The sequence below is a fragment of the Microtus pennsylvanicus genome, chromosome 4 (assembly GCF_037038515.1).
Source record: "Microtus pennsylvanicus isolate mMicPen1 chromosome 4, mMicPen1.hap1, whole genome shotgun sequence".
NCBI lineage: Eukaryota > Metazoa > Chordata > Mammalia > Rodentia > Cricetidae > Microtus > Microtus pennsylvanicus.
In genome coordinates this window covers 141,888,565-141,909,731 of record NC_134582.1, presented here as the reverse complement: position 1 = coordinate 141,909,731, position 21,167 = coordinate 141,888,565, and the positions used below count along the sequence as shown (strand labels likewise).

Genomic DNA, 21,167 nt, shown 5'->3' with positions numbered 1-21,167 from the left:
CCTCCCTCCCTCCCTCTCTCCCTCTCTTTTTCCTTCCTTCCTTCCTATCTTCCTTCCTTTTTTCCTTTCTTCCTTCCTTCGTCCAAGAGAAGCATAAATAACCAACCCCCTTAGTTCCAACCTCTTTTAGCTATTTGCTTTTCGATGCCTTTAAGTCTCTAATTTGGGAGGTCAGGAAGCTAAGCACGCAATTATCAGTCTCCTGCCAGCAGCGCTCTGGCTCATGCTCACACATGTGGGTCTCAGTGATAATGGTTGCCTAGGTTACTTTTCAGACACTTGAAGGTCTCTTTTGTTGAAGCCACTGATTTTTTCATTTAGCCCTCTGCAGGTGCCAAAATAAGTGACTTCCTGACCCGCGAGAGTCCAAACTTTACCCTCCTCTCATGAACATGTGTACAGAGTAGAGAAGTCAGATTACCCCGACCCCCAATGATTGCATCTCCAACTACCTTTCCCCAGGCCTTAAACCATCCAGCTTCTCTGTCCCCCAAACAAGGCTAACCTCCACCCTCAGGGACAAAAGAATCTGTTGTCCCTCTGCCTAGTTCACAGCTACCCAGTGGATGAGCTCTTGCCAAACTCACTTTCTCTGTGGCGTACATCCTGGAAAGAGGCAAACCTGCCTTGGCTCCCCAACAAAAGCTGGAAACTCGGGATACCAAGGTAGAATAGATTATGGACCATTTAAAGCCAACCTGGGCTAAAGAGTGAGTTCAAGGTCAGCCTTGATAACTCAGGCCTTTTCACTAAGTCAAAAGCAGTCTGGGAATGATATAACTTGGTAGTATAGAGTATTTGTCTAGTGTATGATGTCATGGGTTCAATCCCTGGTGAAGTGGGGAGAAGGGGAGGGGGAGTGGGGAGAAGAAGGAAGGAGTGAGGGGGAAGGGGAAGAAGAGGAGGAGGAGGAAGAAGAAGCCACAAAAGCTGGTAGACATCCTTCAGGTCATCCAATGCATTGACAAATGGGTCGAAACTCAGGGGCACCTGATTCCCAACTAAAGCTGGCTTTATCCTTGGGTTTTCCTCTCAGATCTGTGGACCAATGCCACGCTTTCCTTAAGGCAGTGTGACTGGGAGGTGAGAGGCATGCAGTCAAGGTTCCCCAGCAATGTGACACAAGTGCTTTTAAGACCAGACACACACACACACACACACACATCACACACATCCATTACATCCAAACTTACCATGGGGCTGGAGACTGCTCAGTCAGCAAACCTGAGTTCAGATCCCAGCACCCACATTAAACACCAAGATGTGATCACACGGCATCAGTAACACAGATAGCCTGGCCATTAGCGACCTCCAGGTTCAATGAGAGACCTGTCTCAAAAAGTTAGGTTGGGAGTAACAGAGGAAGACAGCCAATGTCAACCCCCCGGTGAACATGTACACAAAGACCACACAGAGAGAAGGAAAAGCTCACCGTGGTGACTGACTCTGAAACGAACACTAAGCAATGAGCCCACAGTCTTGGCCCCTGGGTGGCTTTGAACTACCTGCTCCCAGTCAGGTTGCCTTCACAACTGTTCTCTGAGGTACAGAGCACACCTGCCCGTGGGTGAGTGGTACTCAGACTTGCTTCCTCATGTTTCCTTTCTGTGCATCTCAGAAGGAGGTAGAGTTTTCTGGGACCCAGCAGGCAGGCTGTTCAGCAAGTGTGTGCTCATTAAATAAGAAACGCCGTTTCTTTCAGGTCACTGTAAAAGCCATAAGAACTCACTTGGGTCTCAGTAAGCCTCAATCAGCGCTTACGAGGGCATAGGCTTGCTGATATATAAACAGCTAGGCACTTGCTTCTAAGAAACAAAAAACAGAAACCCTAATCTTTGTAAAAGTAAACATAAAAGCAAGCTAACAAACAAAAAACCAAAAAGCCCTAAGTTTGAGGCGGGCTCAAGGTTGCTCCCCAGGTGTGGCGGTCCAGTGTTACACACCTGTGATGCCGGCACTGCAGATGTAGGGGCAAGAGGATTTCTAGTCAGGGGCCAACCAAGGGCTGCAGAGCAAGTTCCGAGACCTCTAGGAAGACTCTGACAACAGCAGTTTTTAAAGATTATTTCCCTTTCGACATAGTTTCCCACTGATATCTACAATTTCTCTTAATTCAGCCGTTCCCTCTCAGCACTGACTTGGAAGGCAGCTTGGTCAGCTGGCGTGTGCGTCCCCTTCTGGGAAACTTGCACCAGCCCACCAGCCCTCTACCTATTGTCAGACGGCTCCTCCCTAGAGACCATATCTTTCCTAAAGACGTGCACCCCAAGTATGTCTCCTCCCGGCCAGGGTTCTTTTCATTCACAACCACGGAAGCAGGGAGGGCACAGGCAAGAACACAGGCCTCTCTGTCAGCTGCTGGGGCTCCCTGTCCTGAACAAAGGGCTCACATGAGGCCAGAGGGACACAGATACATGAAATTAGCCAGTGACCTCTGCAAAGGGTCTAGACACCAGTGTCCTCAAAGAGGCAGAAGGGGGATTGTCAAAAGGTCCTGGCTCTGCTTGGAGGAACAGTACCCCTAAGTTTGGGACATTTCTCAGTCTTTCTCAGTCTATATAGGACTCCTGGGTGACCAAGAAACTGCCCAAGGTAAAGTTGTGATAACAGCAAAGACTTCCCTCTGGGCAGCTGTCTGGTGGGTTCTGAACGGCTAATTCCTGCACCTTCAGGAGAGGCTCCTAGCCTTCCAAGTTCACAATGGCTCCTTTAACAGCTGGAGCTGTGGCTTCCAAGTCTGAAGCAGTGCACAGGCCTCTCCTCAGGACCAAGCAGTTTATGGGTGGAGGAGGAGCTCACTAGTAAGCATGCTCACATTGCACAGGCCTCTCCCCGGGAACAAGTGGTTTACAGGTGGAGAAGGAGCTCACTAGTAAGCAAGCTCACAAGAAATCACAACACAGGATGCTGCTTTCACAAAGAAGCAGTAAATGCACGAGGTGACGAGTGTCAATTAGCCTGACTTGCTCATTGTGCCTTGCAGATGTGTATGCAAATATCACGTGCACATCCAGAAAGATGCACAATTACCTGTGTCAACTAAGAAAGCAAAGGTGTTTGTGCAGTTTTACGGTAATTCTGAAATGTTTTCTCGGTCTCTCACCAGCAAGGGCTCTCTCCTCTCCCACCTCCTTCCTGAGGAGAACATAAACTAATCATAGACTTGTCTCAAGCAAATCATTTACTGCTCAAACTGAAACTGAAATTCTCCTCCTGATTATTTGAGAGGAGACAGAAAGGGTTTATTATGGAACACAAACTCCTAAAATAATTTAATCGTGATTGAAAATATGCAACCACTTATTAATATTCCTCTGAGGATTTAATGATTTCTCACAAAACGTATCCCAGCCCCGAAGAGCCTCCAGCAACAGGCACGGTACACTGAAGTCAGCCCCAGGGCAGGGGAGGCAAGCATGGGCTTTTACCTAAGTGGTCAGTGCCAGTTGCCAGGGGTGCTCTCTCAACTCCAACTAACAGGGTCTCTCTTCTAAGAAGCCCGCCTCAAGCACAGGCTAGAGGCCACCACCCCATTCCCATCATTCCTCCCAGCATGATACACGAATGAGATGTGTTTCCTAGTTTATCACCCAAGCCAACTCCCTTTCTAGACCAAAGCTTCCTAAAGACAGGACCAAGCTGGCTCTCTGCATCCCTTACACCTCACACAGGGTAGACTGTGCGTGTGAGCAAATAAACACCCCAAGAATACAAATGCTTGCCATGGCCAGTGCCACCACCGAAATGAAAGGAGGAGGACATCCACAGATCTGTCCTAGGAGGAACTTCCTGGGACAAATGATCACTTGCCGGGACAGAAAAGCGGCTTGAGAGGTTCACCTTTCTCTTCTGCTCCTGTTTACTCAAAGTGGGGGTAACTGCTCCCCCACAGCATTGCTGCCAAAACATCTCTCCTGGCACCCATAGTGGAGTGTGATAGAGCAATTCTGCTCATTCTGCCAGGATTTGTGAACACACATGCACGTGCATGCATGCACAAGCGTGTACACATACACAGAGCGACAGACAGACAGACCGAGACAGAGGAGAGGGAGAATATAAAATCCTCTGGAACACAAGTTAATGGGGCCATACCCCAGGTAGGGACTGGCATGAAGGTAAAGATGAAGGAGGTGACAGGAGCGGAAGCTGGGTGTTGGGGTGGGGAGGGGCTGGCTGGAAAGCACAACATTGTAGTCCATGCTGAGCCCTGAGTGCTAGCTTAGGTGCCTACATCACTGCTCCCTCTACCATCCCTTCACCAACAAGGTATCCCCGAACACCCTAGGACCTGACCTCCTACATCTAAAGTTCTCAGAAGTCCTGGACTGGAGAGAAACACTGGCTTTTAATATAGTTAAAGAAGCTATTTCACAAGATCGCCTTTGCTATGCACTAGACCGAAATGCTCCCAGCAGAACTGCTTAAACTATGTTGTGTGCCAGCCCTAGGGGGGCTATGCAACAGGACAAAGTAGGAACGAGAATTGACTTATTGATGAGTGTATACATTGCAAATCGATCACATTCTCCAGCTTCATATATTGGTAAATAAATAAAGTATTTTTAAGGGAGTATTTCTCTATCTGCATTTTGCTTAAGGGTGTGTGTATGTGTGCGTGTTTGTGTGTTCATGTGTGTGTGCTGCCAGGGATTAAAGCAAGGCATGCACATGCTAGGCAAAGGCCACTGAGCTAAATCTTCAGCCCCTCTAGGAATCTTTTTGTACTGACAAAATTAAGGTAAACTACATAAACAGTCATAGTCCAAAAGAAAGGATCTTTGTGGATGGCTGAATAACAGAGCAGTCTGTGCAAGCCTTGATTGGCAGCTCTATGGCAGAGGCACTACAGGCTGCAGGTATTGATGCGTCTGAGCTGGAAGATAATCCTGGATTATGACAACGACCCCACCCACATAACCCCCAGTGCCCTTCCCATGGATATGACCGTAGACTGCTCTTCCCACTTTCCTGTGAGTTTAAACATTTTCAAACTCTCAGTAATTTCCAGAAAAATTCCAAAGGAAGAAATAGGAAATCTTTCTAATCCTATGCCATTAATTTTGCATTAAGCTAACCCACTAGTTCCTATCTCTGCTTGTTCAAAGCTCCCTAGGGCAACGGCAACAGTAATGATGACAGCAACAGCAGGGATAAAAGCTCCAAACACATGACTTGATGGACTAGAAGGTCTGTCAAAGGAATAACCAGGGCGGGTGTGGCTATTGCCTGGCACTCTAACCCTCAAGAAGCCAAAGCTAAGGCAGGAGACTGGGCCACATAGATCCTACTTCAAAAAGAAACAAGGAAATAACTAAGTGCATTGTCACCAATTTTAATGTGTGTGTGTGTGTGTGTGTGTGTGTGTGTGTGTGTGTGTGTGTGTGACATATTATAACAGAGTCAAAAAGAAAACACAAAACAGTGACATCGGAACCCGAATGTTCTGCCTCTGGAACGAGACCACTGCTTTCTGATGGGCGAATCTTTCTGCGACTGTCTTTGTGAATCTCACTGAAGACGATAATCAGGGGCAAGTACACTTTTACAATTCCCCAGTGGTGAGTATTCTAGGCGTTGTGGGCCATATGGGGCGGCTTCACTTTTCCAACTCTGCCACTGTAGCTTGAACAGATAAACAAATGAGGCTGTTTGTCAACACAACTTTATTATCACAAACAGATATCATGCCAAATTTGGCAGGCAAGCTAGTCCAACACACCCCTAACTACAAAGGACACATTAATGATATTCCAACATTTAAGGGTTTTCCTCAGAATTTAGGAGTCTTCATCTTTAAATAGTTTAGAAAAAGTTAGACTTCGCCAGGCGGTGGTGGTGCACGCCTTTAATCCCAGCACCCGGGAGGCAGAGGCAGGCGGATCTCTGTGAGTTTGAGACCAGCCTGGTCTACAAGAGCTAGTTCCAGGACAGGCTCCAAAACCACAGAGAAACCCTGTCTTGAAAAACCAAAAAAAAAAAAAAAGAAGAAGAAAAGAAAGAAAGAAAAAGTTAGACTTAACAATGCCAAGCAGTATTCTTTACTTCAAGGCCTCTTGAAGCACTTAATGTGTTTACAAGCTTCTAAAATCAAAACGCCCAAGGTTATGAACTTCTAAAATCAAAACGCCCAAGGTATATGATGCACCAGATAGTCTGAATGCATGGCGGGGCAACTAGTAATATTTCAATTTGGGGAGTTCGACTGGGCAACAGTGTTGCAAGGGAATGCCTACACTGAGGAGTAAGTAAAGGCCAAAGACAGTGAAGTTATTCACCCAAGGCTATGCAGCAGATGGTGTCAGAAGGACAAGTTAAGTAGGAACTAGACAATCCAATGCCTCCTGCATCGCTGCACTGTGCTCCCTCCCCCGCCACCCCTTCCTAAGGGCTTTCGGGGACACACTCTGACATAAGACTAGGGGGTCTGCATGTTGTGTTTTTCTTCAGAAAACAGGCAACATTTGATGGACTAGATGCCATCTCTGTGTCTACTCCATACTAGATACTCTACTAGATACTCTGTGTCTAAAGTGGGAATAGGGGGTGGAGAAAAATCTTCCCAAGTCTCTAGACCCACTGAGGTGACTAAGCAGAATTCTGTTCCCCTTAAGTTTAGTTCTACCTGAGCAAACAATAGCAGACAGCATGGAGCAAGCAACTGGGAAGTGAAGAGCACTAATGGGATTGGGGGAGGTCTCTGCGGGTAAAGGGCTTGCTGTGCAAGCATGTGGACCTGTGTTCAAATCCCCACCACACACATAAAAGCTGGATATGGCAGCCTCTGCCCGTAAGCACTTGGGGTGGAGTGATGCAGAAACAGGAGGATGCCAGGGATCACTTGCCAGAGTATAGCTGAACTGAACGAGAGAACTCCCGGTGAGCAAGAGTGAAGATTAACTAAGGAAGACACTTGTCCTTGACCTCTGCCCCCTCACAACATATGTGCACGCACACACACAAACACATACATGTACACACATACCACCACACACACAAACACTGGAGAGCATAAAGGACAAAATAAAAGGCACAAGAACCCTAAGGGCTAAGTGAGCATTCCCCCATTTCAGGTAAAATTCACACTTTAAAATATGAAGCAAAGTAATGTATTTCCAAATAAATGAATTTTCTAATATAAACTGAATTTTTGAGCTGATAAGGGGGTGTAGAGGGTCCATACAAGATGAGATGAAAGAGAATCCATTTAGCCATGCTGAATACAACATTCTAGTTCATAAGGTGGTTTGTGAATTTCAGAATAGCCTCCTGTATCATTTTCTTCTCAACACACTTAACAAACTCTCCATTCCCCCACTTCTAGGTGGACTTTCATAACCTGTAATATTAATAGAAGTGAAGATCTGAAAACGCCGTAGCCCACTCAGCCCGAGGCAGCTTCCCCACCACCTCACGCTGGAGGGACGGGAGTGGTGAACAGAAAAGCCCCGTGGCTACAGGACACTCACCAAGGAAGTGCTGCCACAGTCATCGCAAGGGCAGCTGTGGTGGGCTGGCACACCCCGAGTGGCTTCCTTAGGTGGGCAGAATGGCCTGAGGTCCAACTTGTCCCAACAGTCCTGGCAGTGGGTGGCTGTCCAGCCCCTGAGGAACAATCAGGAACATGCTAGACACCACTTACTTCCTCGGCTAGCCTTTCAACATTCCCAAATGCTATTTCTTTCTGAACAGAGAGAAGGAAACAGCTGCAGAACCGGAAGTGAGAGAGAGAGACTGCATAGGTACTGGCAGAGATCCCAAAGGTTGAGATGCAAAAGCATTGCAAGATCAGAAATAACCATATATTGGGTCATAGTTTCCTTATATTTTAAGGTGGAAAAAAACCAAATTAAGTGAGTTATATGGGAAACCACAAAGCTTACCAAAGTGCAACAGGGCATCCGATTAAGGCCAGTGCTCTGCTAACAGACTCTCAGGAGGTACTCCGATTATAATAAACTGTCAGGAGGTATTGGGGTACAGTAGACTGTCACGAGGTATTGGGGTTACAATAAACTGTCAGGAGGTATTGGGGGTACAGAAGACTGTCAGGAGGTACTGGGGTACAGTAGACTGTCAGGAGGTACAGGTGTACAGTAGGCTATCAGGAGGTATTGGAGATATTAAATTACCAACCAAGCACTTTATAGATTTATGTACTATTACGCATCAGAAAGCATAATAGGTTTATAAAATGATAATATTTCCCAAATTACTGCAAAAGATTTTTTGTCAATATGATAATAATAATAATAAAAGTATAGTAGTTAAGAAAAAGCTGGGACAATTTATACAAGAGTTGTGGAAGTTAAAAAAAATGACTTAACACTTGACCCAAACTTTCTGCACAAAAAGAGCTGTCCAGAAACTAAAAGGTTAGGAAGCCAGTGACAACGCCACAATTCAATACAATATGAACTCTTAGAAAGAAAGAAGGAAGAGAAGAAGGGAGGGGAGTGGGAGAGAGGACACACAGTGAAGAGGTGATTGATTGCTACCCGCTGGCCATTCTGATCAGATGTTTTACCTCTGGGGGCCTTGATGCTGTTTTCTTGGTGAAAGGGGATATCCGTTTTGCTGTTTTGGTTCCTTTTCTGTGGTTGAAAAAAAAAAAAAACCACCACAAGCAAGGCAACTTCTAAAAGGAGGTGTTTATTTGGCGCTTATGGTTCCAGAGGATTGGTGTCCACAAGGCCAAGTGGAGGCAGCAGGTAGCAGACCTGGGAGCTGGAGCTGGAAGCTGAGAGCTGAGGGCTCACATCTCGATCACAAACGGGAGGCCAAGAGAGAACCCTAGAAATGGTGCAAGTGTTTAACTCTCAAAGCCAGCCTCCAGTGAAGTACCTTCCAGGCCACTACCTCATGAGCCTCAACAAATAGAGCCACCAACTGGGGACCAAGTTTTCAAATGCCAGAGACTGTGGGAGACAGTTATTCAAACCAACACACAACACCACTAAATACATCACAAGAAGATTATGAAAAATGCGAGCAGAGTTCTTTGTACATAAACAACATAAAAGTATTTTATAAACATAAAATACAAAATAGATAAAAGTATTTGGTCATGAAAATACATTTAAAAAGCCATTGAGATTTAAACTTGATATTTCAAAAGAGAAGGAGAGGAACAAGTCTCTACACACGAAACTTTTCTGATGAGCTTTTGTGTTGTGCTGGCCTTTCGCCCTATGCCGAACTTTTACAGAGCACGGGGTCTGCAGGCATGCTCATTCTCACATGTACTTGGGGATGGTAACGGACCCACCAAGCCTACCAGCGATGGGCTGAGAGTGCCTGCTGCCACAGCTCATTAATGTGCTCATTTGTCCCCCAGAATCCAAAACAAAGGAAAAACCATTCTGAAAAGATGAAACAGAGCAGCCACTGTTGGGTAAACTATAAGCAACCCATGTGAATTTGGCAACCAAACAGGATTTAAAAACTCTGGGAGGAGAGCCAGCGAGATCACTCAGTGGGTAGAGACACTTGCCTCTAGGCCTGACAACCTGAATTCCATCTCTGGGGCACACACAGTTCCCCCAGTTGTTCTCGGACTTCTACACAGGCTTTGTGGCACCTGTGGAATCCCCACCCCATAAATAAATAAACTGTAAAAAAAATAAGAAGTCTCCCTTTAAGAGGTGAAGAAAGATTGAGTGAAGACCATGCAGACACAGCAATGCTCTTGGTCAAGGCTTCGTCTAGCTCAGTGTTTCCCACCTCCTAATGCTGCAGTTCCACATGTGGTGTCCCCAGCCATAAGATTATTTAGATACTACTTCATAACTATAATTTTGCTACTGTTATGACTAATAATGTAAACATCTGATATGAAGGAGATCTGATATGCAGCCCTGAAGGGTCTGAAACCCACAGATTGAGAACCAATATTCTAGTTGAGCTGGAAACTGGGGAAGAAAGAAAGCTCTGGAGTGCTGCTGTCTGGCCTGAACGAGCATCTGCTCAAAAGTCAAAGTGAGCTCTCCATAGTAAGCTTACAGAATTCTGTAAAGTGTGTGTGTGTGTGTGTGTGTGTGTGTGTGTGTGTGTGTGTCTGTGGTAGGGAGCTACAAGCATGATGGTAGGAAACTGAGATATTACATCTTCAACTGAACACACGAAGCAAAGAGCTGACTAGAGTTGGGGCAAGGCAGTAAATTCTCAAAGCCTACCCTCTGTGGCATACTTCCTCCAGCAAGGCCACACCTCCTAAACCTCTCCAAGCAGCACCACCATGTGGGGACCAAGTGTGAATTCCTGAGTCTGTGGGGAACATCTCGCATTTAGGCCTGCTTAAGATGGAACCGATTTTTAGGTAGAAGAAAATAAAGACTTCCTCCAGCGCTCTAGGAACTAAGAACAGGAAAAGCACCATTTTGTGAAAAGTTTCGCTCGTTTTTTAGCACAGAGATGTTAGGTTTATGTATATAATCAACTAAAACATTCATAACCCTGCAATTTTCTTGTTATGCATGTTTTTCATTTTCCTGGGAATTCAATGTCAGAAATGTATTGTGATGAATGGTTTTCAAAAGATGATTAAATAATTCTGGGTCCAGTATGAAGCATGTGGACTAAGAGGTGGGGGGATGAGTTCAGTTCCAACGTTTCCCACCAAATCCATTCTCAGGAGCAGAATGGACACGGTCTACCACTGCTTGAAGGACGTCCCCTCTACACTTGTTCTTCACTTTCGAGATCAGATCACTCACTTTTTCCCAGGAATCTAAGTCCTTAGTTCTATACACAGAACTTTCAGACTTGAAATCCATGAACAAAAACCGTAGTCTCTGGAAAAAGTTACATTAACTCCAAATTTTCAACTATGACGTTTTCTCATTAGAACCCAACCCAACGTACACCCTGGCAAGAGCTAACAGCACAGGACAGAACATTCTATACCATCTGGCAGCCAGAACCAGACAGTCACACACTTTCGTCAGTATGTATACACACACTTGTATACACGTGCTCTGCACGAGTGTGCATGCATGTACTGCACTGGTGCGCACATATGCCTGCACCGTTAAGCATGCGTGTCCTGTATTGGTGTGCACTTGGGCATTCTGTACTGATATGCACAATGTGTCCTGCATTAGCATGTACACACTTGTCCTAATAATTATGTTCTGTTCAGCAAAGGGCCCATTTACACTGCAGAGATCTTAAGCATGGAAGCCACCTAGGCAGAAACTAGAGACAACTGGTTGTAATGTACAACACCCAGAGAAGAGGCAAAGAGGTGTAAGCTGCCCTCTGTCCTGGAAGGCAGGAAAGCTGGGAGCATGCTGCTGAAGCACTCAGCAAAGGGAAAATAGGTCTCTTTACAAACACAGTTGGCAGAAATCTGAACACAGAGAACACTGTGAGGACACTCACTGAGACAGATCTGCATGGTGTGTTCCTTACACCGCAGGGAGGGGCTCTTTAAATCACTACTGAATATCCTTTACACAAGTGCCTCCAGACTTAGATTATCCTCCACAACAAACAGCCGCGGGGAAGGGGTCAAAGTGTGACAAGTACACACAAGAGTATACTGATAGAGCCCATAACTCATGACCCTGGATCTGGGTTCAAACCAAGATTGTCTTCTTATTTCATCTCTTCAGAGGCGCTGGGCCACAGAGGCTTGTGCTTAGAGAGCCTCAGGTGGTTACAGCACCCCGCCTATTATCCTCTGGAATGGACCCTCCCCCCAGCACCTCCGTGTGCACAGGAGCCCTGACTGAAAGCTCTGTGAGCTGTATTCTCAATAGCAGGAAAGTACACACCACACACACACACACACACACACACACACACACACACACACTGCAGAAGGAGTAGTTTAGGTTCTGGGCAGGGAGAAGTTATTCGTGGGATCCTTAGCAAAACATAATCACAGAGCAAGGCAAGGACATCCAACAGCCAAGGGCTCCCTTCCCAAGATGCCTTCATTAGGATCAGTCTGACAAGGATTTCTAAGATTCACTCAGCAGCATAGGATCCTGGCCTCACCGTCAGAGCTCAGACATACCCAAGGACAAAAGGCCCCAGGTCAACCACATAAGACCAATCTTCAGTGACTTACACACAACTCAGTCAGGCAACAAGGCACAAACTGTGTCCAAAGATTCTCCAGCAATATAATTTGAAAGGGGTGGGGCTGGAGCACAAATTAATTCTGCACTGCACGTACAATTTCCATTTGCAATCGGAAGGTATTCCAAAACAAGCATACATTTCAATTGCTCTCGGGTGCTGCCATGTGGAAGGAAAGCCAAAATAAATTCCAAACAATCTCCCCAAAGTTCAAGCTTTTAGAAGGCCTGACCTGACCAGTTTCTTAACTGGTATTTCCATACTTCAATTCCAAAGAACCTTTTCTAAAGGCAGAAGTTGCCTGGAAACAAAACCTTTGATAGTGTATTCAAAGCATCCTCTAGGCTAGAGGGAGGGGACAGCCAAAGGGAACTAACTCAGAACAAAGAGATAAATTTGCAAATTGTTATAAAGACAAAGGGAAAAGAATTAGGAGGCTGGGTCCAAAAGGGGGTAAAGTAAGAAAGAGCAAAGCAGCCTAAAAGACGTGAAGCCCTGTTCCTGGAAACCCAGGGGCCGCTGCTGGGGTCAGGGTGGTGGGGACTTCCTCCCACTCAGAGCAGGCTGGATAGTGGGGGTTGCAATTGAATACCAATGACAGGTGGCAGAAGGGCATCCAAAGGAAACCTGTCTAAAGATTTCCCTAGGACACTTGATACCCGGAGCTGCCAGAAGGTGGCCATTGGGTGACAGCAGCGGACCAGGACAGCAGGCAGAATGGCAGCCACAAGAAAGAGGTCCGTCCAGGGCTGAGGGGGAGCTATCCCAGTATGCAGAGAGAGCAAGCCCCAGGCTGCTGAGGAGGGGCTCTGACTGCACCTCAGAGTCTGTCCCCTTCAAGCTACAGGAAAGAAATGAAAGAAATGGGTGCTGTTTCCAAACCCTGAGCAGCATAAGGTAGAAGGGAGAACATGTCACTCCCAGGGAGAAACAGGTTTACTTCCCAAGGGTTCTTCTGTGAGAAGGATTGGCCAGGTCACTTCTGCTATTGTTAATTGGGTTTTGTAAGATATATTTTTATTGTCTTTAATCACATGTAGGGGTGTGTGTGTGTGTGTGTGTGTGTGTGTGTGTGTGCACCCATGCGCGTGGGTATGTATATGTGAGTACAAGTTCCCTCAGAAGCCAGGGCACTGGATTCTCAAGAGCAATTGTGAGCTGCCTGATGTGGCTGCTGGAACCAAACACTGGTGCTCCTAACCCTGAGCCATCTCTTCAGCACAGGCCAGGTTAATTTTGGCTTCCCATCTATGATATCTTCGGAAAATCTACAGCATCCAAACCACTGAACAGAAATGAACCATTCTATGCTATAAATGTGGAGTCATCTCTGAAAGATGTTGACCTGGCTGAGAAAGGAAAATGAGTCCAGGAACCATAATAGGTCTTTGTATGCACACAGGGATATACGCACAGGTGTGTGTGTGTGTGTGTGTGTGTGTGTGTGTGTGTGTGTGTGTGTGTATGTGTGCAGGCATACATGCACATGTAACAGAAAGGAGGGCTGTGTGCCTTAGGAAATAATATTTATGGATAGCTTTTTGTCAAGAGAATAATGGCAATGCAAAAGTTATAATAAAAGGATCTATCCCAGGGAAAGTGTTCAAGATCTGGGCAGGACCACTGTGGTCAGGACAAGCACAAGGAATCTCAGAAGCCAAAATCAGATTAAAGCTCTTCTGTGGAGTTGACCCTTCCAACCCCCAGCTAGGCATGGGCTGAATTTGGAGGAGATTCATGTAGTGCTGGCCTCAGTTTCTTCTGTGACAAGAGACACTTGCTCATCAGTCCTAAGGACCAGGCTGGACATCCTTGATAGCCCAAAGTGAAAATAACAAGAAAACCAACCAAAAATGGAAGTAGTATAAAAACCTCTGGGCTCTGTTCAAGCAGACGAAGTACAAAGTGTGTGCGTATGTTAAGGGGGCCATGGAGGGAGAGATGGAGAACTGAGAAGAGCAGGGTCTAACTCAGTGATAACAGACAAATCCTATAGAGGGACTAGGAGCCAGGGGGCTCGAGGCCCATGCATTTTATAACTTCTCACAGAGCAAAGGAGACAGAGGCCAAGTGCAGTCCAATAGAGACTGTAACTTACACTGTGGCGACTGAAGGGCCATCAACTCACAGTTTGCATTAATGAAGATGGTTGTTTCAGGACCCTGGGCGGCATGGAGGCTTAGGTGGTGTTAAGTGTCTTCCCCAACAACAACAGGCATTCCCTTCTTAGTACAGGTTTTCTTTTAATAGTAATTCTTTGAGAACCACATACAATGTGTGCTAATAATATCCACTCTCTCAAGCAGTGGCTCTCAACCTGTGGGTCACATACCAGATACCTTGCCATATCTGATGTTTACATTATGATTTAGAACACTAGAAAAATTACAGTTATGAAGTAGCAACAAAATAATTTTATGGTTGGGTCACCACAACACGAAGAACTGTATTAAAGGGTCACAGCAATACGAAGTCTGAGAACCACTGCACTAGAACAATGTATAGAGTTAAGCCAGATACATATGGCACAGGTTTGTTTTTATTTTGTTTTCAAGACAGGATTTCTCTGTAGCTTTGAAGCCAGTCCTGGAACCAGCTCTTGTAGACCAGGATGGCCTAGAACTCACAGAGATCCTCCTGTGCTGGGATTAAAGGCCTGCACCATCACTGCCCGGCTATGGCACAGTTTTTTAAAACATGTAATTCTACTGCTAGATTTAACACTTTATTAGTTGATGAAATATAAATCAGATGTTGTTTTAAGTGTGGGAAAACTATACCTACTAGTTATCCTTTAAAATTAATTTGAAGGGCTGGAGAGATGGTTCAGCAAGTAGGAGTGTATACTGTTCTTTGAGGGGACACCAGTTTAGTTCCCAGCACCCATGTAGGGAGCTCATAATCACCTGCAACTCCAGTTTCAGAATATCTGATGACCTCTTTAGACCTCTGGGAGCACCTACATGCCCATATATAGACATATACAATAATTGAAAAGAATATTAAAAAAATCTTTCAAAAAGTAATTTAGACAAAAGAAAAATAAAGTTGTGACATTGCTTTTAAGACTCAGCTTGACAGGCTCCAGGGAATCTAACACCCTCTTCTGTCTTTCTTGGGCTCCTGCATTCAATCAAGTGTGCATACCAATACGACATGTGTGCATGTGTGCATGCGCAGACACACACACTTACAAAAGAAAATGTTTAAAACAATTACCTTGAAAAGAAAAGTTGTGCCGTTTGTTTTGAAGTCTTGTCCTGACAAACCCTAACTCTGTCTGGAACACTGCTGATGTTACAGAGACACGTGAGACCACTTAAAAGGCTGCAGGTTAACAATGCTTCGAGGATTTTAACCTCCCCATTACTGGACAAAAGCAGTAAATGGAACTTCAGTGGCCCCGCAGCTGGCAAGTTCTCTCCCTTATGCAAAAACGTTGTGGAACAGCTGGGGAATGCAAGCGGCTTTGGAACAGGCTGCTATGTGATCCAAAATAACACCGCCTGTTCATCATCCCCACAAAGGAAGCAACAGTGCAGGGTGGGCCTGGCGCATGTCCTGCAGCTGCTTCAGACTGCACACTGGGGCACAAGTGGCTACAAATGGAGCTAAGGGCACAAAGCTTCAGGGAGGGAGAAGCCAGTTATAGGGTCAGCTCATTTTCCAGAGTGGGAGAGCTACACTCCATGCCCATATGTGGGATCTGCACAGTGACAGAGCCTCTGTCTCCCAGCTACACCAAAGACAGCCACGCCACAGCTGCGAATGGCGTGACGGAACTGCCAAAATTTCAACTTGTTTTTGAAAGATAAAGGTGCAAAATCCAGAAGAGAAGGAGAGGAGGGGAGAGCAGACAGAATAGTTCTCCATTTAGGGTTATGAAGCTGAAAACTCTCCCAGGGTTTTCTCATGTGGGATGGACACCCTGGCTGCTCTGTGTTTCTTCAGCTTTATCCCTGTGTGTCTTCTTCCAGCAGCTTCTAAAAGCACGCAATTTTCAGGTCCTACAGTCCACCACGCTTGAGAAAACATAGCTGAACAACAAGGAGAGCTCCGCTCCCCTTCCTCCCCGGCCTCTTACAGACTCAGCAAACAGCAGTATTCTCCAAGTAAAATGGTCCTCTTTCCAAGACTGCGAGGCACAGTTTCCCAGCAGACTCTCTTTTCTTTAGTGTTATAGATGGCTCATTAATTGGACAGAAAAGAAATGAATACTTACTTCCTTTTCCCAGTTCAGTTTTAAGGTCTTTTTTTTTCAGTCTTGTCTTGGTGGTAATTTGGATACTGGCTTTAAATCTAAAGGAAAGGGAAATGACTGGAAAGCTAGCCACAAAATTACCCAGTGGCGCAGCCAGGAGGAAAGCCTCATAGTTCCGGAGGCCCTTGCAAATTCCTCCTGCAAGTGGACAAAGTTTCCATCACCAACAACCCCCCCCCAACCTCACAGCTTGCTGACGAAGAGAAATTCCTCAGTGCACAATACTAAAAACCTGACAAAGCGGGGTGGGATGAGGCCGAGCAAGCTGTTATCTCCGTCTTTACCTGTCTAGATGCCACACGGAAGGAAAGACCTCACTGGTTGGTTGAGCAGCTACTATGTGCTGGGTACCATGCCAAGAATCTTACAAACATTATCTAATTTTATCCTTGTAGCTGGAAATCAGGCTAGACTACTATTATCTCAATCTTAAAGGAGGAAAATGAAGCTCAGAGAGGTTGCGCAATTGGCTAAGGCAACGTTAGTGGCAGATAGTGTTAGTGTTAGCCCGAGGCCAGCCACTTTGACCACACAGGTCTGGCCTTCACTCATTACCCCTGGGTGTCCCCATGGCTGGCACAACACTAAGACAGTCTGAACCCCAGAGTGCTATGCTAGAGTCACACACCTCTCTTTTTAAAGCCACACATTTCAGAAGCATTCAGGGTCATACGGAAGCCCCTGTCTTAAACATGAGCTCAGCGTTCCTAGAACCATGTAGACAGTATATTCTTAGGGCTGTAAAAGAAACTGCTGGGGGGAGGGTCGTTACAAATTCCTCAGGAAAAGCAACTTCCAAAGCAGCTCTCAGTAAATTTAACACACACTTTCAGCCCTGTGGCCGAGGCACACAGGGTGGGGCCTGGCTGTCTCGTGCTGGGGATAATTCCCCCGCCCCAGGGCCACCTGTGAGGAAAGCACAGGCAGTGGTGACTCCTCTCAGGGGACTGCCCTGTAATTCTACAGGAAGGTTCTCGGTTTTCCTTTTTTTTGTTGTTTTTTTTTTTAAGATTTAATTCTTCCACGTTCCTTAAACTTCACAAAAAGTTGGTGTCACTAGAGTGGTGGCATTAATGGAAGAAGTCTAAAATCCAACTAGATCAAATGTGTCCAGGATTACAGCACGGACTCAATAATCCATCAAAAAAAAGTCATGCCTGAAACCCCAGCACCCAGAAGACTGAGTCAGAGGCGCTGCCCTGAGTTCCGACAGTCTAAGCTACAGCATGAAACCCTCTCTCAGAACAACAAAACCAAACCAAGCAGAATCTCTTTAGAAACAGCCTTTTCTGCAACAGCAAGCATCCAGCACCCCTTCTGGAGCAGGACCGACCGCTAGTGGACCTTTTCCCTCTTTAAGTTTAGTTTCCAGAGCCCACCCTCTGAAGGAGGCGGTGAGATGCAAAGTAGAATCAGAGGGATTTTCCTAAGTACCAAGCCAGCCAGCCAGCCAAGCCAGCCAGCCAGCCAGCCAAGCGCTTACCGCAGCAGGCTGTGGCGAGGCTGGGCTGAGAGATGTGTCAAGGTGACTTAGGTTCTAACCCTGGGGCTGAGGGCACCTACCAGCAGAGTGTGGCAGTCTGGTTTTCACGTAAGCAACACTTCTTCCCCTTAGGTCCCGGTCCTGAGACACACAGGGAAGCCTCCCCTGTGATCCATCGGCATGACAATAATCGTGCCTGTGCTAGAGACTGTAGTGGACAACTTGAGATGGAGACGGAGTGGTAGAAACCAAGTGGCCTCTTCCCTTCGACGGTACCGCAACTTCGATAAACTGACTTCAACGGGTCTGCAAGTCCTACACGGCAGGCCCTTAAACCTGCACCGGACCCATACCGTGACTCGAGACTCGGAATTTCTTCTGTTACTGTTCACAGTAATACAATCAACACTTTCTGGGGCTCCACTTTCTAGATGCAGGGGCTACCGACTGTCACCCGTGCTAAGCCCCGCCCCTGGGGAGCCGGCGAGCTTACACCAAGGGGAGGGTCATGGGCAGGCTGTGGCAGCGCTCGCCCAGCGGCCAGTTCAAACCCGGGCAAGCCCTACCAAGGCGCGTCCCAGGGCGCAGGAGCCCAGGCAATCCCCGGCGACTGGAGAAAAGAAGGAGACCGCGAAATTAAAATTGTGTTCGCTCGTGCACCCTGGCCCAAGAGCCCTCCTTCCGCCCCTCCTCTCACCTAACTTCCCCGAAACTCCAAAATCCAAACACTGTCGGACCTCCCCTCAGGGGCAGCGGGACGGAAGTGGGTGGAAGCAGCAGCCTCACAGTGCCTTTGTTACCGCCCGGGACCCCGCGAGCTAAAAACAGCATCCGGTGGTAGCGGCCTAAGGACCCGCCGCCCGTCCAGGCTGGTGTCTTCCGGGTTCCAGCCTCGCCCCCGCAGAGCTGCGGGCAGCCCTGAAACCGACCCTGTACCCCCACCTGGGGAGGTACACAGCGGCATCCCGAGACAGCCGTCCTTGGCCCAGTGCTGCCTCAGAGCTCCGGGTCACTCCTTACCTTGCCCAGACTCTCCGCGCGCCTCCTAGACACTTTCACAGCCTCCCGCGGCACAGCAGCCCCACAGTCCCGACCAGTGCCTCCCCGGCTACTCGCCGCCTCTTTGCAACTGAGCCCGGCTCACCCACCCCACCCCCGCCGCTGGATGATTCACTGGGCTCCTTACCTGGAGCTTCGCAAATCCCCTCCCCTCTACTGGCCCGGGTGGTGATCAGGAGCTGGCGCCCTCTGCCGGGCCACCAAGAGCAGCCCCGTAGGCCACTCAGAGCAGGGACACCCCTTTCAGAACGCAGGGACGGTCTGAGCCAGATCCTAAAAGCTGTGCCTACGCCCCAACAGGCACCAAAGGCCAAAGTTACCCCCTTGCAGACCAAGCGGCGCAGTTCTGTCACCAGTCTCCTCCCCCGCCCCGCGCCCTCATCCACAATACGCACGTGCAGTTTTTAAAACACTGGAAGAGCAGCGTTTACAGTGTTCAAACTAAGTTTGTGCCCCGAGTCTCAGTGCCTCTCCTATGCCTGGACTGAAAGGACGGGAGTCTGTGACACCAGAATCTCCCTGTAGGAAGAGGCTCCCGGGGAGCTCCAGGTGCGGTGGCAGCCGCCGGGCTTGGGTGCTGGGTCGTGTCGCCTCTGAAGGCCAGGCTGGGGGTGTGGCTACATGCTGCCTCGCTCTGCTCTCTCGGCGAGGTAAACACACTTCGGCTGCTTACCTCTCAGCCTCCTGCAGGTCCACAGAGCAACTTAAGGGTCCCGTTGGGAAAACATCTCGGCGCGAAGGCCTGGTCCAGACCAGAAGAACCTCTGGGACCCCACCTTCCCGACCCTACTCACCCTCTCTGCACTTCTGCGCAGCTGCTTTCGCCCACCTGCCGCCCGGCGCCTGCAACAAGGTCCCCGTGGTCCGGGGGACGCACAATCGCGCTGAACCCCAGGTCCGCAGCACAGTCCTCAGCCAGGGCTAGCTCTCTAGGAGGCCGCGGGCAGAGTCTGCACCTCTTCGGATGGTCTCAGTGTCTGGAAGAGAGTGATCTGCGGGCTCAGAACTGACCTAGCGCCTCCTTCCCAGACAGCCGGTGCACGAATCTCCGCGCGGCGGGCGGGAGCCGGGTATTAATTGTGGGGCCCCCGGGTGTCCGCCGCCTGGCGCTCTGAGTGGCTCAGATGGCGCGCCAGGCCAGCGGAGCTGGTGCGACCCACCCCCTCGGCGCGCTCCCGCCCAGGCCGGGCCCGGGTACGCGCCCCGCGCACGCGCCCCGCCGCTCCTGGGCTCATCCGCCCTAGGCTCTATTTACCCGAAGCTTCCGGGAGTCAGAAACGCTGCTCACCTCCGAGTCCCCAAGCGACTGGCGTGAGCTTCCAGCGGTTCTAGTGATAGGACCTGGCAACCCGAGTGAACGTTGCAGCCTGTAGCACTCCGTGCTGGTTGCCAAGGAGACCCACCTTGCTAGGACACTCACATCTGTGCTAAGTCCAGTCTCACCACTGCCGCCACCACCACTACCACCGACTCCAGGAGAACTTACCAATCCTCACTCCTGGAGCTCTCGAATCCGTTAACACAAGACTTCAAACCTTTACCACTCAAGTTGCAGGTGGGGCCAGGCAGTTTGCATTTCTCACATGCTCCGAGGTGATGCTGACTTCAAGTTTGAGGAAATGCTGTGTGAAGAACAGAGCGACAGAGAAATCTATCTAAGGAAATACATTACGTTTCTGTTTGAGCAGAGTGTTAGAACTGAACTTCCTTCCAGTTCCTACTAGCTTACTCAGGGTGTTCAGTTCTTATTTTCCCCCCTCTGGAGTTTGTTCCTAGCTCACACAGAACAGGCCCAAAAGGAGAAATCCAAGTAAGTGTATTTGCTTAGGGCTGACTATCGAGAAGTCACAAACTCGGGACTTTGTGGAGGGCTTATTTCCCTGCTGCTCGGGAATTCGGTCATCCAAGATCAAGGTGCTGGCAAGCTTGGCATTTCTCCTAAGACTTATAGATGTCCCTCTTTCCTGTGCCTTCACCTGGTCTTCCCTGATCCTGTCGCTATCCAAATCTCTTATGAAAACTTATAAAATAGTTGCAACTTAATTACCCCTTTGAAGACATGCTGCGAATGCAGTAGCATTCTGAACTTAGGGCTGGGATCTCCACGAACCAAGTGAATGGGATATAGACCATTGATATAGATATATTCAATGCCAATATACTAGAGAGGAAATTGAGGGTTTTTCTTCCAAAGCCCCCACCCTACCCTTCTTCCCTCCACCTATGCTGACATGTGGAGTGGACTTGGCACGCATGTGTGCGTGCCCGCATACACAC

The 21,167-nt window shown here is 48.0% G+C and overlaps 1 protein-coding gene across 5 annotated transcripts in view; it reads right to left on the bottom strand.

Annotated features, from left to right (window-relative positions):
- The window catches only part of Svil (supervillin), a 208,215-nt gene extending 188,213 nt beyond the window's left edge, over positions 1-20,002 (bottom strand). For 2 of the 5 annotated variants that reach the window (XM_075970710.1, XM_075970714.1), the window contains exon 1: positions 19,685-20,002. The gene's annotated coding sequence lies outside the window, so the exon portion shown is untranslated. Of the gene's footprint in view, positions 1-18,851; positions 18,936-19,684 lie in introns of those variants that run through there. The other 3 variants (XM_075970711.1, XM_075970727.1, XM_075970712.1) reach the window with 3 other exon arrangements.
- Between the last annotated feature and the right edge of the window lie 1,165 nt (positions 20,003-21,167).